Source organism: Misgurnus anguillicaudatus, chromosome 7, assembly GCF_027580225.2.
Source record: "Misgurnus anguillicaudatus chromosome 7, ASM2758022v2, whole genome shotgun sequence".
Taxonomy (NCBI): Eukaryota; Metazoa; Chordata; class Actinopteri; order Cypriniformes; family Cobitidae; genus Misgurnus; species Misgurnus anguillicaudatus.
Window position 1 is genome coordinate 6683480 of NC_073343.2, and position 7441 is coordinate 6690920.

Consider the following 7441-nt stretch of genomic DNA (forward strand, 5'->3'; position numbering starts at 1 on the left):
GATATTTGCGGCCGCAGCACGATATGTAGCCTACTTTTCTCAGCACGTGTCCTTCTTTCCCAATGGAACACAGAACCGGTTCACACCGGTCATACTTACGCGTAACGAACAGCTCAACTGATAGAGGAGTCACATGTTGCTTTCATCAAGTGTTTCGAGGAAAATTTCAGTTGGAATATCATTACTTCAGTAACGCAAATAAGTGCAGTTTCTTACGAAAATTACAATCATCATTATGTCACTTGGATAAAATGTCTGCCAAGTGCATGCTAAAGAAATATAAAGTAACTTAAATTGTTTTGCAAAATCCAAATCAACTTTACAGATCTTTATTAGAAGGGCCTGAACAAGGTCCGAACATCTTGTTTTTTTAAACAACAAACTTATTGTTTTATTTGCCTTGTTTTTTTCTTATTCACACCGTATAATGATTTTTGTGTATTATTGAGCTCATAGTTTTACCTTTATTGTGTATTCATTTAAATTTAATTTTCTTTGCAATTAATTGTTGTTTGTCATAACCTTTTATTCACTCCTTCTCATGATGAATGGACAAAATAAGAAATGTATTGTGCCAAGTACAGGTGATAATAAAGATTTAAGCTTGTTCAATAGACCATAAACAATTACTGCACATGCATTTGTGGAAGAGCCCTTAAGAGTATTAGTTTGCAGGCGATAAGCAATTAAAAGTTACAATAACTAATTTAAAGAGCCATTTCTACTGAATCTGAAAAACAGCAGAAAAAGATCCATTGGGCTCCTGCTCACCTATACAGAGCAATACACATTTATATCTTGTCAGTTTCATTTCCTAACTGAATCCAGGAAAAAATTAGCAATCATATTAAACATAATTAATAATAGAAATTATATTCATCATCCCCACCACCGTCACATTAAATTAATTAACACATTAATATAGCATAGTGCCCCTTTAAAAAACAAGAATTTGGAGAGTGTTAAACGGAATAGCATCTTATTATAGTTCATTATAGCAGTTCCACAGAAAGCGAGGAACAGAGCCAAAGCTTACTGTTTTATAATACTCTGCCAAATAATACTGAAAAATCCCCTTACAAAAAACCCATTTCCGCCCATTTATGCGCACACAACACTCATTTCAAGGGAAATTAAGTGTTTGGGTTTGGCATCAGAGCAGACTTCCACTCTTAAGTTCCAATAATTTACCCATTTGAAGATTTTAAGGGCATCTTCAGACTTGGCTTTAGACCAAACATCATATCTTATACTAATTAAATTGCCAGTCAAGTTAATACTTGCTCTGCTGCAGTTAATAAAACTCATGAACATCCTCAACTTCCCACCCTTCTCTTTCTCTGTTTTCTGTCTGGGTGGTCAGCTGAGGGTCAGGCAGTTTGGGCTTTAAGCCCACCAAGATCCTGTTCCCACACACACATAGAACCAGAGGATCCTTAATCCACTCTGACATGAAAAGAAAGTGGACAAAAAGACAAAACCTGAAAGAACAGAACACTTAATTGCATTTGCCTCATATCACCTTTTTTCAGATAACACAGTTCCACCTCGCCCGTAGCCTGACTGCAGGGGACTGGCAAAATTGGGATACTTCAGAACAGAACATATACCTTTGGATGTAGATTACACTGGATAAACATGAAATATGGAGTCAAAATGTATGTTTAATAACAAGATACTCTTGTCTAGTACTACAATTTGATACAGTTTCTCTAGTTTTAGTCCATTTTCTTAAAAAAAAAATCCAGATAAAGGTTATGTATTAGATTATTTAACCACAGATGGTATAGACTACAAGAGCATAATATTGTTTAAAAAAGTTTCTAGATATTACATGAATGTAAAATTAAGAACTAAAGAACTTAGCTCCTCCTTTGCTCTATAAAATGCCCAGCTTTGTTCTATGCAGACCATGTCTTTCTTTGTTCAGTCAAGAAGAAAATATGTTTTTTGAGGAAAACATTCTAGGATTTTTATTATTTTAATGGACTTTAATGGACCTCAATACTTTTAATGCAGTTTAAAATTGCAGTTTCAACTATCTCAAATTGAGGCATAATGCTGCGTTTACACCAACCGCGTTTCAGGCATCAAAATCGCGTCTACCGCGCCTAGTTTGTCGCTTGAACAGTTTGAATGCATTTGCGCGTCAAGAGCAAAGTAGACGCGCAGATAAAGTAAGCATTTGACGCGCATCAGAGGCAAAATCCGCTTCTTGTGGGAGGGGCAAGTGCTCTGCGGTTGTCTGTTTGCAAGATGACTGATGTTGATTGTGCATTTATGGAGAGAGTTACCGCTTTGTATTTAGTAACCTTACTATAGGGGGAAAATAAACGGCGCGGGTCGATAAACGTCACGTGACTCAAAAGTGAAACGTGTATTTACAATTTACCAGGTTGCCCAATGTCCTCACTGACACTCTTCCAAGCGAGGTCCTTTTTAATCCTGTCTCTATAGAAATAAGAACTTGTGTCGTATATCTCCGGGTGACTGCTTACGGACAATATCAAGCGTTCCTCCATGTTGAATGAGTGACTCCGAGCGGGGCTGCCGCCACAGCAGCATGCAGGCTCCTGATTGGTTAACACGGTGCAAAATTCCGCCAAAGTTCAAATTTTTCAACTTGGGGGTCAGCCGGCAATTCGTGTCAAACACAAAATGCACATAAAGCACAATTCGCGCATACCGCACCAGGCGGTCAATTCGCGCGAACTAAACGTGCGAACAAGACGGAAATGCGTCTTCCGCGCCAAACATGTCATCCGCGCCGCGAGACCTCCAGACACGCGTCAACGTGTCTTCACATTGACTTAACATTGAAATCACTCGCGCTTCACGTCTCTACCGCGGCTGGTGTAAATGCAGCATTAGGGTCTTATCTAGCGAAACGATTGACATTTTTGGCAAGAAAAATAAAAAATATGCACTTTTAATCCACAACTTCTCGTCTTCCTCCGGTCCTGTGACACGCCAGCGCGACGTCAACACGTCAAGAGGTCACGGATGACGTATCAAAACTACGCCCCAGTGTTTACAGGTATGGAGAAAGAGGACCGTTACAACGTTGTTGTATGTCGAATGATACAAATTAATGTCTTTGTGTCAGTTTATTGTTTAAAATGGTCCGCAAATGTGCGTTTCTTATATGTAACACGTGACCTTTCGACGTCATTACGTAATTACGTGAGGTCCCGCAGGCTCGTCACACAGATGGAGGAAGAAGAGAAGTTTAATTAAAAGTGCATATTTTTATTTTTCTTGCCAAAAATGACAATTGTTTCGTTAGATAAGACGGTTATGCCTCGTTTGGGATCGTTTAGAATCCTTTGAAGCTGTGTTGAAACTGCAATTTTAAACTGCATTAAAACTGTTAAGTGTTGGGGTCCATTAAAGTCCATTAAAATTAGAAAAATCCTAAAATGTTTTCCTCAAAAAAACATAATTTCTTCTCGACTGAACAAAGAAAAACATCAACATTTTGGATGATATGGTGGTGAGTAAATTATCTGGATTTTTTTAAAGAAAATTGACTAATCCTTTAAGGGCTTTGGGTTCAAATATTTTGCTCGTAGGTCATTTAGGCAAAGCATCCTTTAAATAAATATTTTTCTTAAACAGCTTAACATTGGTGAGACTTTTTTAATATTTATCAATCATAAAAAAACAACACTCTCAAACACTTCTATTGGGAAACACAGATCCCATGTCAGAAGTCCTGGAATATGAATGACCAATAAAATCTGTTCTGTGGACTTGTAGGAAACCTGGAAAACAAAAGTTGGTAGGTGTGACACGATCTCTATGTTTACTATGAGCTCTTGCTTCCATTCTCATAAAGTGGTTTAGACTCGACTAGCGCAGCATGAGGGCACAATCATTTCCAAGGAAACTCCATGATATCCTGACACTCCCTTACTTTGTTTTCCATCTTCCTCACATATAAGTTGCCAGCAATTACATGCACTCTTATCTTACTTTAATATAATTGGCTTGCATAACATATAGCACCTCCTGTTGTTTACCAAAGACTCTTATATAAATGACTGCTCTGCCACCTTTCCCTTAAACTGCAGCAGGACAGCGAAACCTTTGGACCTGCTGTGGAGAGCCACTTAAGATAATCTTACCACATTGCATCAGTGTAACAACCACAACAAGTCTATCAAAACCTCTGATTAGGATCTATCCTGTTTTTATGCCCCTTTAAATTTCAGATTCAGAACCAAATTCCATTTTCTATAGCAAGCTCAGATACCAGATCAGTTGCTAAATCTACATTTCTTTCATAATCACGTGCTTGCACAGAAAACTGCATGACCGTGAATCCAACAAGAATAAAGTTCGAGGGTCATTCACACCACTTGCCAGCCAGAACTGGTCTAAACCAGGTGAAAGTGGTTGCGGCAAGAAAAAAAAGCACCACAGGAAAGCTTATACTGAAATCATTCTGGAGGGATTACCACAGAGTTGAGGGTGTGTGTGAGAAACTGTGTTTGATGAAATAAGACTGTGGTGGGGGGGTCAAGATGTAGTGCCAAACAGGTGCGTATAGGCTAGCATTACCTCACACATTACCTCAATAGGGCTAAAGGGGACTAACCTATACATGCCGTCCTATACATGTCAACAGCAGCAGCTAAAATGTAATAAGAGAATATTTTTAGTAGATCACCATTTAGTTTATACAGACAGCCAATAAAGGTTATGTATTAGATTATTTAACCACAGATGGTAAAGACTACAAGAGCATAATATTGTTAAAAAAAAGTTTCTAGATATTACATGAATGTAAAATTAAGAAATAAAGAACTTAGCTCCTCCTTTGCTCTATAAAATGTTCAATGCATTTACAAATAAATAGTATTTAAAATGACTATGTCCCAAATCATAGTATGCTAAATAAGTATCTATAAAGTTCCCGGGTAGTCTACCGTTTTAGGTGAAAATTTAAAGTGTAGATCCATGGACACTCAAAGTGCTTATATTACCCACAACTCACAGCGAGAGGGCAGAGTTAAGTTTTGATACACAAAATTAACAAATTAAATAAATTATGTGTCACTGAATCAATAAAATTAAACTACAGAGTAAACATTACTTGACAAGTTATGAAGAAGTTGCGTTCTGATGATTGAATTTATTAAAGGCGGGGTGCACGATTTTTGAGAAACGCTTTGGAAAAGGGAGTCGGGCGGAGTACCAAAACACACTTGTAGCCAATCAGCAGTAAGGCGCGTGTCTACTAACCGTCATCATTGCCTATAGGTTGCGTATATGTGGGTCAGAGATCGTGCACCCCGCCTTTAAGGATCACAGCGTTGTCCAGGCAACAGTATGTCCCAATTTGTGCAAACTGTAGCTGTGTACCAATTCGAAGGCTGGGTCCTTCGAAAGACGTGTCCTGGAAAGCGTGTATTCTTCAGCCTCCGAAGTCAGCAAAGAAAACTGAATCAAGACATCTATCCTTTGGAGAATTCATAATTTTTTCTGCTAAATACACACTTTTACTTCAAAAAGTTTAAAATGTTTATTTTAAAATATCGATAATATTCAGCCATTACAGGCGCATCGAATTGTGACAGCCTTCCTTACTAGCCTTAAGCTGCGCTGCTGTGATGCAATTGGCTTTAAAATAGATCCTTCTAAGATTGCAGCCTTCAAAATTGGGACACCGTTTGTGTTGGTACTTCACCAATACAAATGCAGTACATAGGGCATAGTATAAGTAGATAAATTGGGACACAGCTATAATGTCTACTGAAACAGGAAGTAAGGGCAGGACATATGGAGTTGCTCCACCCCTTTGTGAAAACAGCCACTAGTGTTAATTTATCAATAGCTAGAATTGTATAGGTTAAAATGCAGAATGACATCATTAAAGTTACTGATACATACTTGCAGAACTGAGATGTTTTGAATGCATATTTCAACTAAATGCAGATTTTATGAGTTTTTCGGAGCATACTCATTTAAAGATAACCTTTAATGGGAATATATCATGAAAATACATATTAAGTGCTATAATTGGGTCCCCAGTGCTTGTATCAACTTAGAAAATGTGAAAAAGATCAACCCAGTAACTTAATTTTGGTAAATCATTCTCTGCAAGCATGTGAAAAAATAGGTAATTGAACTTTGTCTCCCATTGTGATGTCAGAAGGGGATAATACTGTCTCTTGATCTGTACTATCCAACAACACCACTGCCATTTAGTGCAGAAATGAACTCACTGCTCACACCTACAAAGTGGCAATTTTAACAAGCTCTAATAAATTATCTATATGGGATTTTGAGCTAGAACTTCACATATGTGATTTATTTAAGTCTTTTGAAATGTCTCCTTTAAGGCTAAGCTATTCATACTAAGTTTTTAGTTTATAGATATTATTTTTGTATGTAATATTAAAGCGTTTATTATAAACAATTTATCTGTGCAATTGAAAAAAAACTTTAATCAAATCTGAAAAAGTACTTCCACTCTCTTGTGGCAATCATTCTCTGATAATGTCAGCTAGACAGCTTGGGCGGGAGCATCTTGTAACTCCGCCCCCTCCATCTGTCAGTTTGCTGCACGTTCCATTTCTGAATAAACTTTTCTACACCCAATCAAAAAACAGTGAAAAATAAAAGCCACGCCCACTATTTTCATCATGTAATATTCCATATCACTGAAAACAAGGAAATAAAGTCAATCGCAAATTATGGTTAATGGGTACTTTAACAACTTTCCACATAACTTAAAGAAATAGTCAATTTTCTTAAAAGAAAAATCCAGATAATTTACCACCATGTCACATGTTACATACATAAAACGCACATTTGCGGACCATTGTAAACAATAAACTGACACAAAGACATTAATTAGTATCATTCCACATACAACAACGTCGGAACGGTCCTCTTTCAACACACTTGCAAACACTGGGGCAGAGTTTCGCATTCGTCCTCTGTGACCTCTTGACGTCATGACGTATTGCGTGAGGTCACGTTGACGCTTTCAGGACCGGACCTAGACGAGAAATTGTGGTTTATAAGTGCATATTTTTTATTTTTATTGTAAAAAATGACAATCGTTTCGCTAGATAAGACCCTTATGCCTCGTTTGGCATCGTTTATAGTCCTTTGAAACTCCGTTGAAAAAAACTGTTACGTGTTGAGTGTTGGTGTCCATTAAAATGAGAAAAATCCTGGAATGTTTTCCTCAAAAAATATAATTTCTTCTGGACTGAACAAAGAAAGACATCAACATTTTGGATGACATGGTGGTGAGTAAATTATCTGGATTTTTCTTTAAGAAAATGGACTATTCCTTTAAAGAGCACCTATTTCATTGCTAAAAAGGTTATTTTGTGTATTTGGTATAACAAAAGGTGTTCGCGAGGTTTATGGTTAAAAAAACATTATTTTCCACATTGTGATTGGCCTAAATACCTCTGACATC